This window comes from Trachypithecus francoisi, unplaced genomic scaffold, assembly GCF_009764315.1.
Source record: "Trachypithecus francoisi isolate TF-2019V2 unplaced genomic scaffold, Tfra_2.0 Lachesis_group15, whole genome shotgun sequence".
In the NCBI taxonomy this organism is placed as follows: domain Eukaryota; kingdom Metazoa; phylum Chordata; class Mammalia; order Primates; family Cercopithecidae; genus Trachypithecus; species Trachypithecus francoisi.
This window is the reverse complement of record NW_022681460.1, coordinates 59,067,027-59,087,470: the sequence shown is the minus strand read 5'-3', so window position 1 is coordinate 59,087,470 and position 20,444 is coordinate 59,067,027. Positions and strand designations below refer to the sequence as shown.

The following is a 20,444-nucleotide window of genomic DNA, read 5'->3' as shown; positions in this document are numbered from 1 at the left end:
ATTGTTAAGTACACTCAGTTTAGCAGCAAGGTCTCTGCCTTGTTCCTGGTCTTTCTCCTTTCCTTGGATGACATTACCAAATTAGTCGTTTTCTTTGTTGCGATAATGGTGTCAAAATAAGCAACATGTTTTTTAATAAGCTTACTGCCTAAACAAGTTTAAACACTGTATTATGTTTTTATGTTATATGTTATATAATGTTATCATCTTCTTAGACCACTTTGTGCTACTATAACAGAATACCCAAGACTGGGTAATCTATAATGAAGAGAAGTTTACTGACTCATAGTTCTAAAGGCTGGGACATCCAAGATCAAGGGGCTGGCATTGTACAAGGCCTTCTTGCTGTGTGATCCTATGGGAGAAGGCAGAAGGGTGAGAGAGGGTAGGAGAGAGAGTTAAAAGAGGACTGAACTTGTCCTTTTATAAAGAACTCATTCCTGCAATAATAAACGCATCTCTGAGTTAATGGCATCAATTCATTCACGAAAGGCGAGACTTCATGGCCTAGTTACCTCTTAAAGTTTTCATCTGTTAATACTGTTAAAATGGCAATTAAATTTCAAGATATGCTTTTTGCAAGACATATTCAATCCTGGCACCCAAAACATGTGCTCTTCTCCATACAAAATATAACCATTCTATCCCAATGGCCTCAAAGTCTTAACTCCTTCCTTAATCAACTTAAAAAAAAAAAATCCAAAGTCTCATCTAAATCAGATATGGATAAGCCTCAAGGCATTCATCTGGAGATAAATACTGCTTCAGCTGTAAGCCTGTGGAATCAAACGCATCATGTGCTTTCAAAATAAGATGGTGGGACAGGCATAGGATTGGAATTCCCATTCCAAAAGGGAGAAATGGGCAAGAAGGAAGAAGTAACTGGTCCCAAGTAAGTCCAAAAACCAACAGGGCAAACAACATCACATCTTGAGACTCCAGAATAATCTTTTAGTGTCTATGTGCCACCTTCTGGGCACTCGGCACTGGGCACCTACGTCCTCAAGTAGCCCCACCTTTATGATTTTGCTCAGCCCACTCAGCAGCCACCACAGATCGGAGTCTCATGCCTGCATCTCTCAGGCTGGCATTGCACACTGGTGACTTTACAGTTCTGGGGTCTTGGGGATGGCCCCACTCCCATGGCTTTGCTGGGCATTGCCCTAGTGTGGATTGTCTGCAGCGGCTCCACCCATATGCCACATTTCTGCCAGGGTCCCTAGGTTGTCTGTGCCATCTTTTGAAGTCTAGGTGGAGGTAGCCGTGCCTCCACAGCTCTTGCATTCTGCATGACTGCAAACTAAATTCGACACGGACGTTTTCAAGGTTTACTACTTGTGCCCTCCAGAGCAGCAACTTGAGCTGTATCTAGGGCCACTTGAGCCACAGCTGGGGTGGCCAAGGAGCACTGCATGAGAATGCCGGGAGCCCCAGGCAGCAAGCCTGTGGAGGGTACCCCAGGCCTTTCCTACAAAACCATTCTGCCTTCCTGGGGCTCTGGCAAGGGGAGCAGACTCTAAGTTCTCCAAAATGCCTTTGCTGTCATTCTCTCATTGTCTCAATGGATAGTACCTGCCTCCCTTCTATCCGTACTCATCTCCTTATCAAATGGATGCTTGGCTACCCCCTTGATATTCTCTCCTGAACATGGGTTTTTATCTTCACATGATCAGGTTAGGGATGTTCCACATTTTTACATTGTGATTCCCCTTTAATTATAAATACTGTGTTTAAATTATTTTTATTTTCTCTCATTTTATTGTATGCAGTTAAAAGAAGCCATGCGGTTCCTACAGATATTTCTTCTGCCAGATAGTCTAATTGATCACTCCTAAATTCTGCCTTTCACAAAGATCTCAGGCATGGACACAATTCAGCCCAGTTCTCTGCCACTCCATAACAAGGATGGTTTTTACTCTAGTTTCCGATTCCTTGTTCTGCATTTTCATTTGAGACTTTATCAGAAAGTCTTTACCCCTCATATTTCTACCACCATTCTGATCAGGAGCACGTAAATACTCTCTAAGAAGCTCAGACTTCCCCTACAGCTCTTTTGTTCCTCTGAGCCCTCAACATTCTTGAGTATTTGTGCTGGAAACTTTTTTCCTGTGGGTGGCTTGTCCCACATACCTGTCCTTATAATTGCACTGTGTTCAGTTTCACTGGACTCATTTTCCCTGTGCTCATGGAGACTTCTGGCTCATACCAGTTGCTTTTCTCTTGATTTTGAATCTCAGGACCATTTTTTTCATTAGCTACCTGACCAGCAGGGACCTGTCTCAGTCTCCCTCCTGTTCTAGGAATCATACCGCTGCTTTCATGTCAGTTCCTGTGGTGGACTTCTCTCTGGTCACACCTTTCTTTCGGTCTTCCTATCCCATGAGCTACACTAACGATTATGGCCTCAGACAGCCCAGCCATTGGCTGTGATTTGTCCTGGTTCTTAGGATGCATTGAGAAAGTTACCCAACAACTAAGAGAGTGGGTAGAGGACTGCTGCAAGGTGTTTGAGTAGGGAGAATAATTTCTACGATAATTACCCTCTGGAATACTGTCCTTCAAGAACAAACAGGCAATTTTTTTTCTGTAAGGTTTTTTTCATGATGACCCTTAAAAGTATATAAAACTGTCTCTCAAGGAACAAAATGGTTGAACTCCATAAGCAAAAGCTGCCTCAGACATAAAACTGCTGCCTTCCCAGGCAAAATCATGTGCTTCTGAGCATTTTCGCCTCAGGTGGCTCCCACCTGCCTCACTGCATGCACGTTACATCCGTGCTTGCGATCATTTGCCCTCACTTCTGTCTGTACTCAGCAGTTTGAATGCCCTTTGTATTAGTTCATTCCAAAACCTTTTCTTTTTGAGTGACTGAATTGTTATCAGTTTAACTTCACATGCAAGATCTGAGAAAAGCATCACAGGTAGTTAAGCACTTAATAAATGCTTGTTGATAGTGATGAATATATACTAAAACATTAATCAGCTTTAGGTTTTCATAGGCTCAGAAAGTTCTTTATGCACGATAATAAAAATAAAACCAGTAATTAGGTTAAATAAATAATAGCCTCCTATAAGACTGGGGTAAAATCTAACAAATCTGTTTGCTTGCTGTCTCCCACTCTGCATTTCTGTTACCTTACAGTTCATTCCTTCCTTCAGCTACAAACAAAGTCAATGTTAAGTGCAGCCCCGTATCTCTGCGCTGAGGCCTTTGTGATGTCTGGGTCTCACCGTGGAAACATTCCAACTGTGGACTTCAGCTGACACACAGCTGGGATGGGCCACTCTGCCTGCATATCACTGACCACCTCCCACCTGCTCTGGGTTCTACCATTTGAGGAGACACCTGCATAGGTCAAAGGCTGGGTGGCTAAGACAGCTGATGGTGCTCCTGTTCTCTGGGCCTGGCATGAGAAGACATTGGTGGGAATGGCTGAAAGAAGGACTCATCCATTCGTTGAGGAGGAACAAATGAATCCCTGGAGTCTCCAATGCCCAGAGACTCCTCTCCTGGCCTTAGCCTTGTCCACATTTGGACATGAACTTTGATGTAATGTCAAAATTCTGGCAAAAGGACTAGTCCTGAAAGTAAGTCTGCTAAGTGGTGCGATACTGGGTCTCAGTTACAGGCTCCACTCTAAAACCAGAGAAAGGAAGAGGAAGGAGGAGGAGGAGGAAGAGAGAAGGAGAAGGAGATGGAGGAGACAAACAAGGAAGAGACAAGTCTCTTATCATGAAAGGAAGTGGATTCTGGAACTGCAGTTAGTGCAATATCCCTTGCGTATGAGACCCTGACTTGTTTAAGAAGGAAAATGGCACCTGCTGGTTGGTCGAATCACTCTTCACTTTGTTGTCACATCATTTGCACTTTAATATGGCAGAGGAATCAGAAGGACAGTTTTTGTAGAGGACGGAGAAATAATTGGGGTCACTGGAAAGTGGAAAGGTGAACAGAGGAGGAACAGAATGAAATGGGCAGGACAAGGTCAACCAAAGAGTCCCCTCCTTATTTCCCTCACCAGGCCTCAGCGTCATCCCCTCAATGTCCACACCTCCTCCTCACCAGCACTGGCCATGCCGCACCAGCAGCCACCCCCTGCAGCATTCCAGATTGGGGCTGCCTTGCTTTTCCTTGTCTTTAACTCTCTCCTTTTTCTACACACTTCTCACATTGACAGATGCCCAACAGTACACTAGGGATGGGGGTAGAACAGTGGTGGCCTTTGGAGACTGACAGACCCAGACTTGAGTAAAAGCTTTGTCAATTACTAGTTATGATGTGAGTACTGTCATTTTTTAAACAGATGCCAATTTAACAGGTGACAAATCATATGTCACTGTTTTAACTGGAGTTCTTTGATTACTAAGATGTAAAAAGTCTTTGAAAATGATTATTTGCCATTGTACTTAAGCACTCCAAGCCCCGTTTTGCCCAGCTGTTTGTTTCGTGCTTGGGTCTGTCTTACGGGGGAAGTTGGAGGAACTTATGCACCTAGAGTGCTTAGCACATAGAAAGACCCTGCGAATGTTCACTGTTATTTGTATAATGCAGGAATCAAGAAGCAAAATAAATACAGTTCATGAAACAGCACTTCCCCCCCATTTTCCAAATGAAATACGGCCCTTGGATGTGGAATCCTTCTGGGTCACTAACTCAGTATGAGCCTGAACAAGTACTTTTTTCTCTATAGGTCTCCTCTGGAGCTTCATCTATGAAATGAAGGGGTTGCGCTCTATGGTTTACAAGGCCTAGTCCACCTTTAACACTCTGTCACACTCTGATCCCACTTATTCCTCTCCTAAAGATATACATTGCTTCCAAATGGCAAACGGAGGACAACAAAGTTGCACAATATGATGAAAGTATCAGTAACCTGTGTTAAAATTGTTAGAATAATTACAAAGATACATGCTCCTGGATATTCACTGCAGTATTTATACAATAGCAAAGACATAGAATCAACTGAAATGCCCATCAATGATAGGCTGAGTAAAGAAAATGTGATCCATGTACACTGTGGCATACTATGCAGCCACAAAAAGGAATGAGATCATGTCCTTTGCAGGGGCCACGGATGGAGCAAAAAGTCATTATCCTTGGCAAATTAACTCAGGAACCGAAAACCAGAACTGCATGCTCTCACTTATAAGTGGGAGCTGAACAACGAGAACACATGGACTCAGTGGTGGAACAACACACTCACCAGGGCCTGTTGGAAGGTGGAGGGGGGAAAGCATCAGGGAAAACAGCTAATGCCTGCTGGGCTTAATACCTAGGTGATGGGTTGATAGGTTCAGCAAACCACCATGGCACACATTTACTTACGTAACAAACCTGCACATCCTGTACATGTATCCCAGAACTTGAAATTAAATTAAATTAAAAACTGTTAGAATATAGACTCATACTAGAACATAAGCTCCAAGAGAGAAGAGATTTTTGTTTGTTTTGTTCATTAATATATTTCCAACACTTCAAACAGTGTGTGGCACATAGTAGATGTTCAAGAAGTATTTGCTGAATGAAACATATTAATACCTTGTATAAAAATAAGCATTTCACACAGGAGGAAAGTGACTGCAAACATTATTTTCAAAGACCATTTTTATTTTAGTAATCAAAGAAATGATGACATATGATTTGTCAACTGTTAAATTGGCAGATGTTAACGAAATAACAATACATCATCAGTAAATGATGGAGAAATTATCACTTTTACCGTTACAGAACAATCTTCCTGGAATTCAGTGTGACATTACTTATCAAAAGGCTTAGAAATACGCACATGCTTAGACCCAGAAATTACACACCCGGAAAAGTATTTTAAGGAAAGAATTAAGAATATGTAAAGATTTAGCTGTAAGAATTCTGTTTATAGTAGTGAAATTTGGAAATAACCAAAAGGTCTAACCATGGGCAATTTGGTAAACAAAGGATGACATAGTCTTTGAATGAAATACTAACTAGCTATTAAAGACATTACACATGAATATTTATTTTTAAAAATACTCACGATGAGTGTCCTAAAGAGGCAGTTTATGAGATAGCATGTATGGTATAATGCCATACAGAAATTCATCTAGAGCTAAATAAAAGATTTCCATAGCATATAGATGACAAATTATATCCAGTTATATCTGGGTAGTGGAGTTATATAATACTTTTGTACTTTTTTTCCTTTTTGCTAAATTTATCATTTATTTCTACAATGGCCATACATTGCATTTATAATGAAATAATAAATCATTTTAATTTAAACATTTACCTTTTAGCTGTAACAAATGTAGAGTTTTTGATAGTCTTTTATATTTTTCCCGGTGGCATCTGAGCAGTGTTCTTTGCTCACCCAGCTTTTCTTGCTGTATCATTAGCATGGCTGAATTAATCAGATTTTAAGCTCCCTACAGGCAGGTTTACATTTTTTCGTTATTCTTTAACGTATCTTGCACCCCTTCTGGCTGCTAAATAAAAATCTGCTGCCCTGAAATTCAGTCAAGTGCAATTTCAATTTCTGCTCTCATTAAATGCCCCCTGTAAATCCATTTAAACAGTTCTAGTAATAAGAGTATCCCCCAAGGTTTTCTTTTTTCCTTTGTATTGTAAGCCAGTTCTTCATGATTCTTGGCACTAGGGGAGAAGAGACTAGTATGATAGTGGCATATGTGTAGAAGCAGAAAGATATTTGTTTTGTGTTGCCCCAGGGTAGCTGAGCTAAGTAACAGGGAAGTGAATTCAGCTCAGCTAAGGAAGAACTTTCTAATCATTAAAGATGGGCATCAATAGGAGGTGACTGTACTAAGTTTATAAACTCCCTTTCATGAGGGACACCTAAGCTGAAGATGGAAAACAGCATTGCATGTGGGCGTCACCAATGAGTTAGAATTGGACTAGGTAAACTTTGACCATTTTTCCAAGCATAAATGTACCTTATTTCTCTAAGGTCTCATCTGCTGCTAATAAATCAAGAGCTAGGGGAAGGTAAAGTGTGCAGATGAATGCTTTGTTTGGCTTGATGTTCCACATCGCTTACCCTTGGAATCCAGACTCAAAAACCCCTTCCCAAGGCACCGTGCCATCTCCTACCCCTTTCATTTACTCCTGTCCATCTTGTTATGCACCTGTGAGGAATACTTATCTTCCTTCTTCCAGCATCTGAGATAAATGTGAGCTGCCATTTATTAAACAATTTTTGAATGATTATTTTTTGGCTAAGCATTATGGTAAATACTTGATAGGAATTGCTTCACCTCATATTCCCAACATAACCCAAAAAGTTAGGATTGTAACATTCCGAAAAGGCTAATAAACTTCAAAGTATATAATAATATGGCATAGTGACTGATGAAATGTCAGGATTTTCATGGACAACAGCATTTTCAGAGACTACATCTCTGCCTGCTTCTCTATTCCATCCATCCTTTTCTGGCCTCCTCTCTGTCCCAGCCCCTGATTCTCCTTCTTGCTATATTGCCACCCTTCTTGCTCCAGTCCTCAGTGGACTCCTTCTAATCCCCAGCCACCAGAAGTATCCACAGTTGTCCAAATCATAGTGTCTCTCTGAGAGGCACTTGGAGCTCAGGCTCATGGGCTAGTGATAGGATTTACGGTTAACTTTATATGTCCACTTTATTGAGCTAAGGGATGCCCAGATAGCTGGTAAAACATGATTTGTAGGGGTGTCTGTGAGGGCGCTTCCAGAAGAGATTAGTGTTTGAATCAGTAGCTGGTAAAGAAGATCTACCCTCATCACTGTGGTTGGGCACCATCCAATCCAATCCATTGAGGGCCCTAATATAACAAAAAGGCAGAGGAAGAGTGAATTTTTTCCTTCTCTCTGTTTAAACTGAGGCATTCATCTTCTCCTGCCCTTGGGCATGGGAGCTCCTGGTTCTCAGGCTGAATTACACCGACAGCTTTCCTGGTTCTCTGTCTCGAGGGCAGCCATATGATGACTTCTCGGACTCCATAATTGCATGAGTAAATGCCCATAATAAACTTATCTATCATTTCTATCTATCTATCTATCTAGCTAGCTAGCTAGCTATCCATGATCTATCTCTCTCTTTATCATTTATCTATCTTTCTTCTAACTACCTATCACCTATCATATGTGTGTATGTATGTATGTATGTATGTATCTATCTATCTATCTATCTCATCTATCTGCATTTCTATGTACCTATGTATCATTTATCCTATCTATCATCTATCTAATCTATCATCTATTATCTATCTATCTATCTATCTATCTATCATCTATCTGTCATCTCTCTCTATCTATCTATACCTTGGTTCTGTTTCACCAGAGAACCCTGACTAACACAATAGGGCACTCAATGCTGCACCTTTGTGCCTTCTCCCAGAGCAACCTCTCTATGTTAGAAGTTTCAACATACCTCCAAACCAGCCTTCGGCAACACCTTTCACAGAGCCTCTGTGTAGGTCTCTGGAGTCATCTTAATGCTTTCTGAGGCAGGAGCCCCTCCTTTGAGTCACTCTGCAATTCACTTCCCTTGATGAGACAGGCAGGTGTGAATGGAATTAATTTTTGGTCCCCATAATTCTTGTATTCATTTATCAGCTAGATACACTGTAGTTGTTCCTTATTTCCTCCCACGTTTACAACTGCTGGCTGGAAATTCTCCATTCTGCTATGCGAGTGTTATGTGATCTTCAGTGGGACTGCTTGGCTGTATTCTACTGTGGACTTTTGCTCTTTCTTTCACTCTGTATGCAATCCCAGAATCCCAGGTCACAGCGCAGAAAGTTATCTACCACAGCCAGAGGAGCCTGGGGTGTACTTATTTCATAGCTAATGTTAGGAGGATAACGTTGTTTATAAATATGGATGAATACTAATGTCCTGTTATTGGGTACTCTAAAAAAGACTGCATCGCCACCCTCTAGATTTTTTTATTTTATAGTAATATCAGGAAATTAATGCAACAAATTCCCTTTAATAATGGTTATACCCATACTGCAAACTATAAAGAAAAATACCCAAAGAACACCTTTAAGAAGCATGAAGCCAAAAAGCAACTTAAGGAATTCTAATTCAGTTTGGCTACCATTTTATGGTACATACATGTGCAACCCTTTCTACTCATTTCTTTAACTGATGTACTTCTGCAGTGTTGTTTCTCAGTTTTCAGGCCTATCCATATTCGTGTTGGTCCCTGGGATCAGTATGTCATATGCAATGATTTCTTGCACAATGTCGTGTTCAGATACATGTGGAAGATCTGTTTTTGCAATTTCAGTTGATTAGCAGATATCTTTTTGGTTTTGTGGCAAGGGGAATGGTTAATACATATGTCTTTCCCTGAATATCAGTGCCTGATATTACAGAATACATCTAGCTATTTATCTGTTTATCATTTTCTCTCCCTACCCCACACTGGAACGTAACTTTATGAATACAGACACTGACTGTTTAATTCACTGTATAAACATTGCCAAGAAAAGCAGAATATCATGAACAAGTTATGTTCATCGCAAGAGCTTAATAGTTGTATCAAATTGGAAAATGTATTAATGTAATTCACCACATTAATGAATAAAAGAGAAAAACCATATGATTATTACTTTAGCTGCGTAAAGAACATGAGGTACAATTTAACTTCCATTCATGATAAAAGACATCTATCAAAGTAGGATAGAAAGAAATCTTCTTAAGCTGATATAGGTTACCTAGAAGAAAAATAAAGTGTAGCATATATAAAACTTTATTTAAAGACAGTCAATAAAAAAAGAGAGAGCATCTTTGTTCACACAGCGGGACTCAGTTTTGTTAATGTGTCCGTTGCCCTCAATTGATATCTAGATTCAATGTAATTGCAGTGAAAATCCCAACAAAGGTTTTCATGCTTCAAAAGCAGATTCTAACATACATGGGGAAGGGCAAAAGGACCAATAATAGTAAAAACTACTCTTGGGAAGAAAAAGATAAGGGAATTTGGCTTAGCAGATATCAAAACTATATACAAGGCAGTGATGATGAAAACAATGAGATATTTATGTAGGAAAAACAGAGTCACATATGTGGGTATGAGGTGATAACATAATACAGAAGTGGCATTGGAGATAAGTGGCTAAAGATGGATCATCTCATAAATAGTGCTTATTCCTAAGTAAGAGTCACATATATGGGTATAAGGTGATAACACAATACAGAAGTGGCATTGGAGATAAGTGTCTAAAGATGGATCGTCTCATAAATGGTGCTTATTCCTAAGTAAACAAACAAAATTGGATCCTTATTTGCAACATGAATGAAACTAAATTCCAGAAAAAATATATATCTATATGTGAAGAGCAAAATATTCAAAGTTTTAAGTATAGTATAGAAACATATCTTTATATTCCCATGGTAGAGATTTCTTAATTTGAAAGGCAGTATCCATAAAAAATTGATAAATTCAACTTTGTTAAAATTAAGAACTTTTTGACACGCAAATATCTGTCAAATTTAGTGTCCAAAATATATAAGTTCTAAAAATTGAAAAAATTGTTAAAAATAGATGGACCTTAGGAGGAGGGAAAATGCAAACGTTTAACAAGTTTATATAAATATGCTTTCTGTCTCATTAGCAATTGGAGAAATACAATAAATGTTTTAGAACACCATGTAATAGATAGGTAAAAGTTTAAAACGTTCACAATATAATGACGATACTGGGCAAAGGACCTTGTACCCTCTATTGATGAAAATTTAAACAAAGCCAACCACTTAAGAAGACAATTTATCATTGCCTTGCAACTTTAAACAGGTATCAGCTTCATGTAGTAGAAACGTCAGGGCCCTACCCCATCCTCTTGGCCAACCCTGTTGCTGACTGCAGGTGAGATGAACAGGCTCCATACACGCTGACAGCTTCTTAAGCATCTGCCAGGATTTACTTGGACTGACAGTGCCAGAGCATGAAATACCCGCAGAGCCACCCTACACATTGAGTGGTAAGAAGTGGTGGATAAACAGCCCAGCTTTCTCCTGAGAGGGACAATTCTGAGATAGGTTTAACAGTCCCTTGAATGTTTCCAGTGGAATTGGTTCCAGCTGCCCACAGCAGTAATCACACATGAATATACCATTTATTGGCATTTCTTCCTTCCTTGCTGTGTTTCCCCACTCCCTCACTTTGCTTCCTGCAATAACCTTCCAAAAAAAACCTCCCATGCACATAATTATTTGTCTCAGGACCTGGATTTTGTGGAATCCAAGCTAAAATACTCTGCATTTTAGCAGATCCCCTCCTGGATAAATACCCTAGAGCAATTCTTGCACGCCTACCCCCAGAAGAAATTACGACACTGTTAATAGCAGCATGTGATAAGAAAAAATATCTAGAAACATTAAATGCCCATTAATGAAAAAATGGATAGATTGTGATGTAGTCATTTAATAAAATATTATACATGTATAAATATTAGTGATCTACAGATGTATTAATTGACCTCAAGATATTTTAGAAGCGTAATGTTGAGTGGAAGAAGATGCTGAGAATACATGCAGTATTTTTTTTATCAAATTCAGAAACAAGTTGAACAATATACTGGCATTGGTTCTAGTATATTTCTAGGTTAGGTGGTAGGTTCATGAGTTTTTGTTTTAATATCATGCTTCATGGCTCATATATTTATTAATGAAAAACAAAAAAAGGACACATCTCAGATACAATAAAAACATTTATTACATCTCATATTTTACTTTCTGGAAAGTTTGTGATACCATGTACTAAAATACATCCGTCAAGGGATATGATTATTATACCTAAAGGCTTTATATATTTTCATGGGTTTTCTAGTTCATATTTTAAATACTGCAAAATCTGTGAGATTTATGAAGACTCTTTCATAGAGAAAATTCACTTTAAACATTTCTACAGTTTCTCTAGGTATCTTCAAATAGAATAGAACTTCAATGTGATAAATTAGACTCCTTAGTTCCATAGCTGACATATAGCTGGCATACCCTGTTGATGTTCTAATATGTGTATGTTCAAATATGTGATAACACATTTTGATTTCTTATCATGCTTAGTCCCATATGATCCTAAACTATCACAACCTTTGTCATGCTTGGGATTTGTGGAAATTTCACTGTGGTAAAGGTTGTGACATTACACACGGTATTATTAAAATCATGCAGCACAAAATAATTTGCACATGAAAAGTGTACCTTGGCACTGAATTTCCTCTTTTTTTCTACTTGAAAGTATATGGTCTTAGAATAAGTATTTATATGCTTTATATAGACTAGCAAAATCTATTCTTTTACCACATTTATGAATTATTGAGTCATATTTAAGAAAAAGACTGGTCTAACTTTCTAAGTTTAAGTCAATTTTAAAATCTGAAATTCTCTATATATGATGAAAATGAGACCCAATTCAGTATCAAAAACAGGTGTTCAAAGTCATAAGGGAATTACACGGAAAGGATAGATATGATGTAAAGAAAAACATGTGTTCTCTTCCAACATACTATCACTACTAATAAAAAGCCATTGAGCAAGCCAATAAAATATGTTAAACTATCTGTTTTGAAGTGCGTATTTATAATAATGAGATTCAACAATACATAAAATAAAAAGAGATACAAACTGGAATTCTACCCAGGTAACTTCGTGGTTTCTGTAACTGAATGTGCAAATAATTAATTTAAAATGATTCAGTGGAGGATTAAAATGCATTGTAAATCCTGGATTTGTGATGTGAATAGTGATGATAGAGCCAAGAATGTTGTTTAGAAGGAACAGATACTCTACACTAACTTGCACAGGGTAATAATCACTGTGTACCTTGTCCTGTCTAATTCCTATAAGTATGGAAAATGAAAACGTGGCCAGTATTTGCAAAAATAGAGATATATGAACACTTTGGGACATGCACACACAGGGCTAAAGACTGCACTGGATGAATCAGAACACATTTCCCATCCTTTCCTTTGTTTTCCAAATGCATACAGTCTTCATTTTTGCCCAAGAAAGAGAGGAGCTTTGGATTTGGTATTTCTTTTCTACCATGTTTATGAATTTTCAAAAGGATACTTTTGATGTTAGATAAGAAAGACAAAACAAAGAGAAAAAAATCACTTTGAGGTAGAAAAATTCTTTGTTTGACATGCCGTATCTGTGCTAATAAATGATGAAAAGTTTGGAAAGTGATGAGAAGGATGACTTTTCTTGTGTACTTATTTATGCCAGGTATTGTGAGACAATGACTAAATTTCTTTTCTCTTCTAAAACTCTTTTGTAAAAGTTGGAATCTGGAAGCAACACAATATATATATATATATATATATATATATATATTTTTTTTTTTTGAGATGGAGTCTTGCTCTGTCGCCCAGGCTGGAGTGCAGTGGCGCGATCTCGGCTCACTGCAAGCTCCGCCTCCCGGATTCACGCCATTCTCCTGCCTCAGCCTCCCAAGTAGCTGGGACTACAGGCGCCGCCACCTCGCCCGGCTAGTTTTTTGTATTTTTTAGTAGAGACGGGGTTTCACCGTGTTAGCCAGGATGATCTCATCTCCTGCCTTGTGATCGGCCTCCCAAAGTGCTGGGATTACAGGCTTGAGCCACCATGCCCGGCCGCAACACAATATTAATAACAATCTCTCGCATCCACATAAAGCTTTATAATTTATGAAGCAGTGCTTCTTACCTAGAGAGAAGGAAACATTATTTACTGTATGCTGACTACATGCAGAAGCATGGAGGTTTTATGCATTAAAAAATTTACTCATGATATATTCAAGAGACGGGTATATTTCTGCCGTCTTCCGGATGACAAAGCAGAGACGGTACAAAATGTGAGTGGAGGCCGGGCGCGGTGGCTCAAGCCTGTAATCCCAGCACTTTGGGAGGCCGAGACGGGCGGATCACGAGGTCAGGAGGCCGAGACCATCCTGGCTAACATGGTGAAACCCCGTCTCTACTAAAAAAAATTACAAAAAACTAGCCGAGCGAGGTGGCGGGCGCCTGTAGTCCCAGCTACTCGGGAGGCTGAGGCAGGAGAATGGTGTAAACCCCGGAGGTGGAGCTTGCAGTGAGCTGAGATCCGGCCACTGCACTCCAGCCTGGGCGACAGAGCGAGACTCCGTCTCAAAAAAAAAAAAAAAAAAAGTGAGTGGACTGTTCAAGTCACAATCAGCAAGTTGTTGAAGTTGAGTTTCAAATTCAGAACTTCTCAATCTGCTGGAGAGGCTTTTCTGGTGTGGGCCGTGGCTAAGCCAGGAGGTAGCTATCAAGATACCTAATATCTGCAACTTATAAAACGGCAACACTGCAGGGTTTTATTGTTTCTGCGTTTGGTGTCAAAAGTATTCGATAAACTCGATTAACTCCGTTTCATGTGTGCTCACAGTAAAGGTGTTCATAAAAATTGCCCTTGTGGGCTGGGCATGGTGGTTCACACCTGTAATCCCAGCACTTCGGGAGGCTGAGGCAGGCAGATCACTTGAGGCCAGGAGTTCGAGACCAGCCTGGCCAACATGGTGAAAACCCATGTCTACTAAAAATACAAATATATATATATATATATGGGCGTGGTGGCAGGCACCTGCAATCCCAGCTACTCGTGGGGGTGGCTGAGGCAGGAGAATCGCTTGAACTTGGGGAGGCAGAGGTTTCAGTGAGCTGAGATGATGTCACCTGACTTCAGCCCAGGTGACAGAGGGAGATTCTATCTCAAAATAAATAAATAAATAAATATTGTCTTTGTGATTTTTAAGAAGAAAATGTCCTTTGTTTTCAATTATTTTGCAAATGAGATTTCTGCCTCTTTGGGTAATAACAGTGACTAACAGTAAATCTGTTTCAACCTGTTTAAAAGTCTACATTTATAGAAACAGTGACTTGGCCTAAAAGAGAAAAACCCACAATAAGGAGAAAGAGATGACAGAGATTCTTACTTAAAATATTGAATGATTTGAGAGAAATGGAATTCAGAGTTCCCTTTTAAATAACAACTGGAAACTCATGAGTCTAGAAAAATAAAGGACAAACCTTTGATGTTTCAGAAATCACGTCTCCCATCTTGCTGAGGAATTCTGCTCATACTCTCAAATGTGAACCACAACGAGCTTTGAGAAGATTCTAACCACTTACCCAAACACTATTCATACTCTGCTTAATTTGGCACAATTCAAAGACTATTTCCTGTGTAAAAATAGAAAACAAAAGGAAAAAAAATGTCCTTTTTCACAAGACTGTGCCATTAAAATATGTCATGTTGGAGAAATCCTGCCACAGACAATGTCTACTTGTTTCGGGGATGCACTTAGTTTTCCCAGTTAGTAGTATTGATTCTTTCTCTTTATCCATTTGATTTTTCCTAATGCAGAAGTTTCTAGGAAGTAATCTGACTGCGATTTAAAAAATATCCCCTTTCACATTTCTCTGAATTTAACTTCAGGATATACAGGATGGCCAAAACAAAACAAAACAAACAAACAAAAAACCCCAGTTCACATAAGTACTTGAATGTTACCTGCTCTATTAAGTATGTACCACATTTGAAAGAAGCAACTGGCATATTTCTTTGCTCATGTGTTTGACGAACCGTACTTCGACTGAAGAAGATGGAGTGGGATGAAATGATGAAAGACAGGAACCACAGAGGCTGAAAAGTGACCTAGAAATCTTACTTTTAGCAATCATAGCTGTGTCTGAATTTAAGTTTACAGCAGCGGGGGTGAAATTATAGTACAAATTACCATGCTAGGCCAGAGAAATTATTCTCTGCTGCATGGTTATTAAGTGATAGATAAATAAATAACACTGTAGGACTGATTGATAAAATGTAAGTGACCTAAAAGCTAAAAGGGGCACCATGCAAATAGTACTGTGTAATCACAAGGCATTTTAAAACTGAAATGAGGTTTGTCACAGCAGAAAAATCTTAAAATGATATCTGCTTGAGCCATCGCTAAAGTCATTCATAGGAGTCCTGAATCTCAAGGATCTTGCAACCCAACGGCCACATATTCGTGTTTATTTTTATTTTGGCTAAAGACCACAGGTGAGCCATGTTGAATACGGCATGGACCTTAGTTGTTTTCAAATGTCGTATTTCAGCAATTTTCAAGGACTTTTTTTTCACATCTTAGCATTTCTGATATACGCTGATTTCTTAGATTTGATTAAATATGATAGTAATGACAGATGTACATGAGTTCTTCCGTAACTTCTCTCTAGCTTGTTAAAAGCATGGATAAGTCCGTTAGCATTAAAGGTAAAATTTATACCATCAAAAGCTGTGTCCACATGTTGCACTTGGCATTAACTTTCTTGGGCTTTGTTAGCTGACAGAAATCCCTGGCCCTAAACAACCTTGGAATGCAATGAAATGAGAAACCGCGATAGGAAACAGGAGCTGTGTAGCCACTCCACTGGGTGGTGCGGATAACCACTTGAGGAAGCACCCAGTCAGTGCTGTTGAACAATTTGTTTCCTTTTTAAATTTGAGAGTCTCAATATTATCCAGTGACACTAAATCTGATTCACATAGAGGATCTGGCTTTTGAATTTTACCACTGAACGTTTGGTTTAGTTGATGAACAGATGTTTGGGTCCTTGGAAGCTGTAATACCCTCTGCTATATTTGTTCTTCCAGGGATAAATAAGATAGGGACACAAGACTTACTCTTACGTATTCAAAATTATACAGCATTTACAAAGGGACAATTGGCGTGGTGGCCCACACCTTGTAATCCCAGCACTTTGGGAGGCTGAGAAGGGTGAATCACTTGAGGTCAGGAGTTCGAGGCCAGTCTGCCAATATGGTGAAACCCCATCTCTACTAAAAACACACAATTAGCGGGGCATGGTGGCAGGCACTTGTAATCCCAGTTCCTCAGGAGGCTGAGGCTGGAGAATCGCTTGACCCAGGAGGCAGAGGTTGCAGTGAGCCAAGATCTCATCACTACCTGCAAGACAGAGAGACTCTGCCTCAAAAAAAAAAAAAAAAAGAAAGAAAGAAAAGAAAAGAAAAAAGAAAGAAAAAAAAGAAAAAGAAAAAAAGAAGTAATAAATCAAAGTTTAGTCATCTGGCCTATAGAATGAGGACATTTAATAAATCAAAGCCTTTGTAATGGCTTTCTCTCAGAGCTGAAACTTTCACTTCTGGTGAAAGCAATGAAGCTTATATCATATGACTTTGCCTCCAGAATGAGGACCAGTAGGAAATGGTTGTCAAAATGAGAGGTTCCAAGAGGTCAAACTCACAAGCTGCAGTAACTTTAATAAAATACTAATCTTTGATTTTAAAAATTTTGAAGGTCAAGATATAGTATAAAACCATATTTGTTGAGTCTTCTTCGCTAACTACTGACTACAGATTATCTTCCATAATCTAGTTTAGTTTTCCTTTCTCTGCTCCCAAGGACAAGCACATTTACAGATAAGAATACATATGTCTAAAGTAAACAACAGGCCTAAGATCATGTCGAGGTGCATGAAAGGAACGACACCTGATTTCAGGTCCAGTACTCTTGATGATGGTATCCATTTGGGATCTGAAAATGCATATCTGTTCAGTTCACATGCGAAAAGTGTGGAATATCTGACAATTTGTGTGTTTGTTCTCTTTGTGCTACTTCTTGTATGATCAAGAATAGATTTTAGTAATTTATAACTTTTGGCCTCACTTTAATCCCTTCTATTATTTTATATTATCTACTAACAAATTGTCCTCTCAACAAAATGTTTAGTGCATTCTCTTAGAACATTATAGCTCATTATCAATGTTAACATCTCCTCCTCTCCAGCAAAATGTTCAATTTGCTGTTAGAAATGACACAATTTACTGCAAGTTCAGAAAACCCATAATGATGGATAATGCTTCAGAGGATAGCCCTGGAGCAGCAGTTTGCCCCTTGGGGAGTGTGTATCTGACATTTGACACACAGGCTGGCCTGGGCACATTTTTGGCCTTGAAATACTACACTTAACTTGCTTGTCTAATGTTAAAATCTGGATTCATACAAAAAGTTGGTTTTAAAACAGATCTTGAGAAAAAGTCTTAGTAAAACTTAGAAACTAGTTGAGGATTATCTTGAGTTCTAACTGCTTCTACCTAATGTTTGAGTTCCCTTTCTCCTTTTTTCTTTGCTTTTTAGTAACCCTATTCCTATCAAATACCCAGTTCATTCATTCTTCCTGTGATTTATCCAGTTTCCTACTATATTGGACAAGACCTTCCCTCATATCAATGCTCAGAAATTATTCGCCTTGTTCTCTCAGAGTTTTGATTTTCTACTTGCTGACTGGATGAATTCAACAGTGATAATAGCATAACATCTACTAACTGACTGACTCTTTCACACTCTAGTTGCCCTTGAACTAGAGGCTACCTGTCACATTTTAGGTTTGGGTCCACAGAGCTGATACTTACTTAGAAGACCTTGATTTCTGTCAAGTGCAAACTGCTTCCCTGCAGATGACATTCTAGGACATGGCATTGCTTTAAGAGGTGGCTTTAATGTAGAGCCTTCATGGTATACTTAAGTCTGTAAGCACAATGGCAGTGAGCCATGACACATTTTGGAATCCTCCATCCCACCATGTAAGCAGCTAAAGGACCACAAGACTGGGAAGTAAGATAAAGAAAGGATGTATTAGAATAAACACAAAGATTCAAGTTGTATAAGACTTAGTTCGTGGGTTTCAACAACTCTGTCTTCTATACTTTCCAAACATTTTCTTTTTAAATACTTTGTTTTATAATATTTACAAGTCACGTAAGTGTCACAGAAAATAGAATATTTTTAGCATCCTTTTAACAGTTCCAGTCTGACCCTTACCTCTGGAAGTTTATTTACTTGTTTATGTGTGTATCGAAGCAATACATGCCTATAGTTTAAAAAGAAAGAAAGAAAACAAATTGTATTCAAATCTTACAACAAATGTAAATTATTCCCTGCTTCACCCTTTCTCAATCTCATTTCCTGGAAGGATGTTTCTAATATCATTTGTTATTTCATTACTTTAGATGTTGCTTACTGACTACTTATTTTAAGAGAAGAGGGGAAATATCCTCTCTCCAGTTACCTAACTTTTTCCTCTAAAAAGTTACATCATCATATTTCATTGAAATATTGTTAAAGATGCCGGGCGTGGTGGCTCACGCCTATAATCCCAGCACTTTGGGAGGCCGAGGCGGGCGGATCACGAGGTCAGGAGATAGAGACCATCCTGGCTATTCATGGTGAAACCCTGTTTCTATTAAAAATACAAAAAATTAGCCAGGCGTGGTGGTGGGTGCCTGTAGTCCCAGACACTCGGGAGGCTGAGGCAGGAGAATGGCGTGAACTTGGGAGGCAGAGCTTGCAGTGAGCTGAGATGGTGCCGCTGCACTCCAGCCTGGGTGACAGAGTGAGACTCTGTCTCAAAAAAAAAAGAAAAGAAAGAAATATTGTTAAAGATTTGATTTTTTTTGACCTTGAAACACTGCTTACTATTGAGCCATGTAGTGTACTACTTTTCATTCTTGTATAAGTATTACTACTTGCTCTCTTTCCCCTGGTCCTTTTAGCCTCATTTCTTTGTTCATACTCTTTTTTCTTAACCTTCATTTTCTGCTTCCTCTGACTACTTCTTACTCTGGAGTAACAATTGCTTTGGTTTTTATATGCTTAGATTTCTATATACCTACTAGAACATTTTATATATTTGTCAAATCACTATGAATATTTTTCTGAATATTCCTTTTAACAGTCTTATTTCTCATGAAATGGACTAATAGTCTCTTTTTCTCTAATATAACATCAGTGAGCTTAAGTTGAAGTTTTCTTCTGCTCCCTGTATTGTCCCTTTTTCTTGAGTACATGATAGTGTTTATTTATTTTGACTCTGTCTTTCATATTGGAACCTTTCCGATAATCTATGGTGATCTTGGCTGCCTTTCAGATTGAAAAATAAGTCACTAAGAAAATGACTGGAAGAGCCTATTTGCATGGAAAGAGCTTGTCATATGAGAGAGCTGCACTCTAGATCTAGTGAAAAATAATAAATTGGCATTTTCATGTAGGCATGTAAATGTCCATTTCTGTGGAGTTTACTCTTGGGACAATTCAGTTTCTCCAAAAAGGGATCCTTGCTATCAGTATGAAAATCCCAACCCACACAGAGCACGTTTGTCACTGGCTATGTGGAGGATGAGAGGGTATCTGGTTATCTAATCCTTCCTTACACAGACATCCAGTCAATGCCTCTGTATTGAGCCTTGAAACTCACCACTTTCCAGTTCACCTGGTTCACCCCACACTTGAGTCTCTCTTTGTGGGGTGAACAGCCTTGCAAATTTTCCCTGCAGATATCTAAGGTTCATGTTTCTTGTTCTGCTATGTCAATTACCTATCCTCAGTCAGCTTTCTGTCTTCTCAAAATTTGGTAATATCTAGTGGCTCCCGTCCTTTTTTTTTTTTTTTTTTTTCTCAGATGG

The 20,444-nt window shown here is 38.9% G+C and overlaps 1 long non-coding RNA gene across 1 annotated transcript; it reads right to left on the bottom strand.

Annotated features, from left to right (window-relative positions):
- Positions 1-5,070: 5,070 nt before the first annotated feature.
- On the bottom strand, positions 5,071-18,597 carry LOC117097247. Its single transcript, XR_004442876.1, has 3 exons — positions 18,587-18,597; positions 17,944-17,947; positions 5,071-5,179 (listed from the first exon to the last, which is right to left on the bottom strand). It is a non-coding gene; the product is annotated as an uncharacterized LOC117097247 (long non-coding RNA).
- Between the last annotated feature and the right edge of the window lie 1,847 nt (positions 18,598-20,444).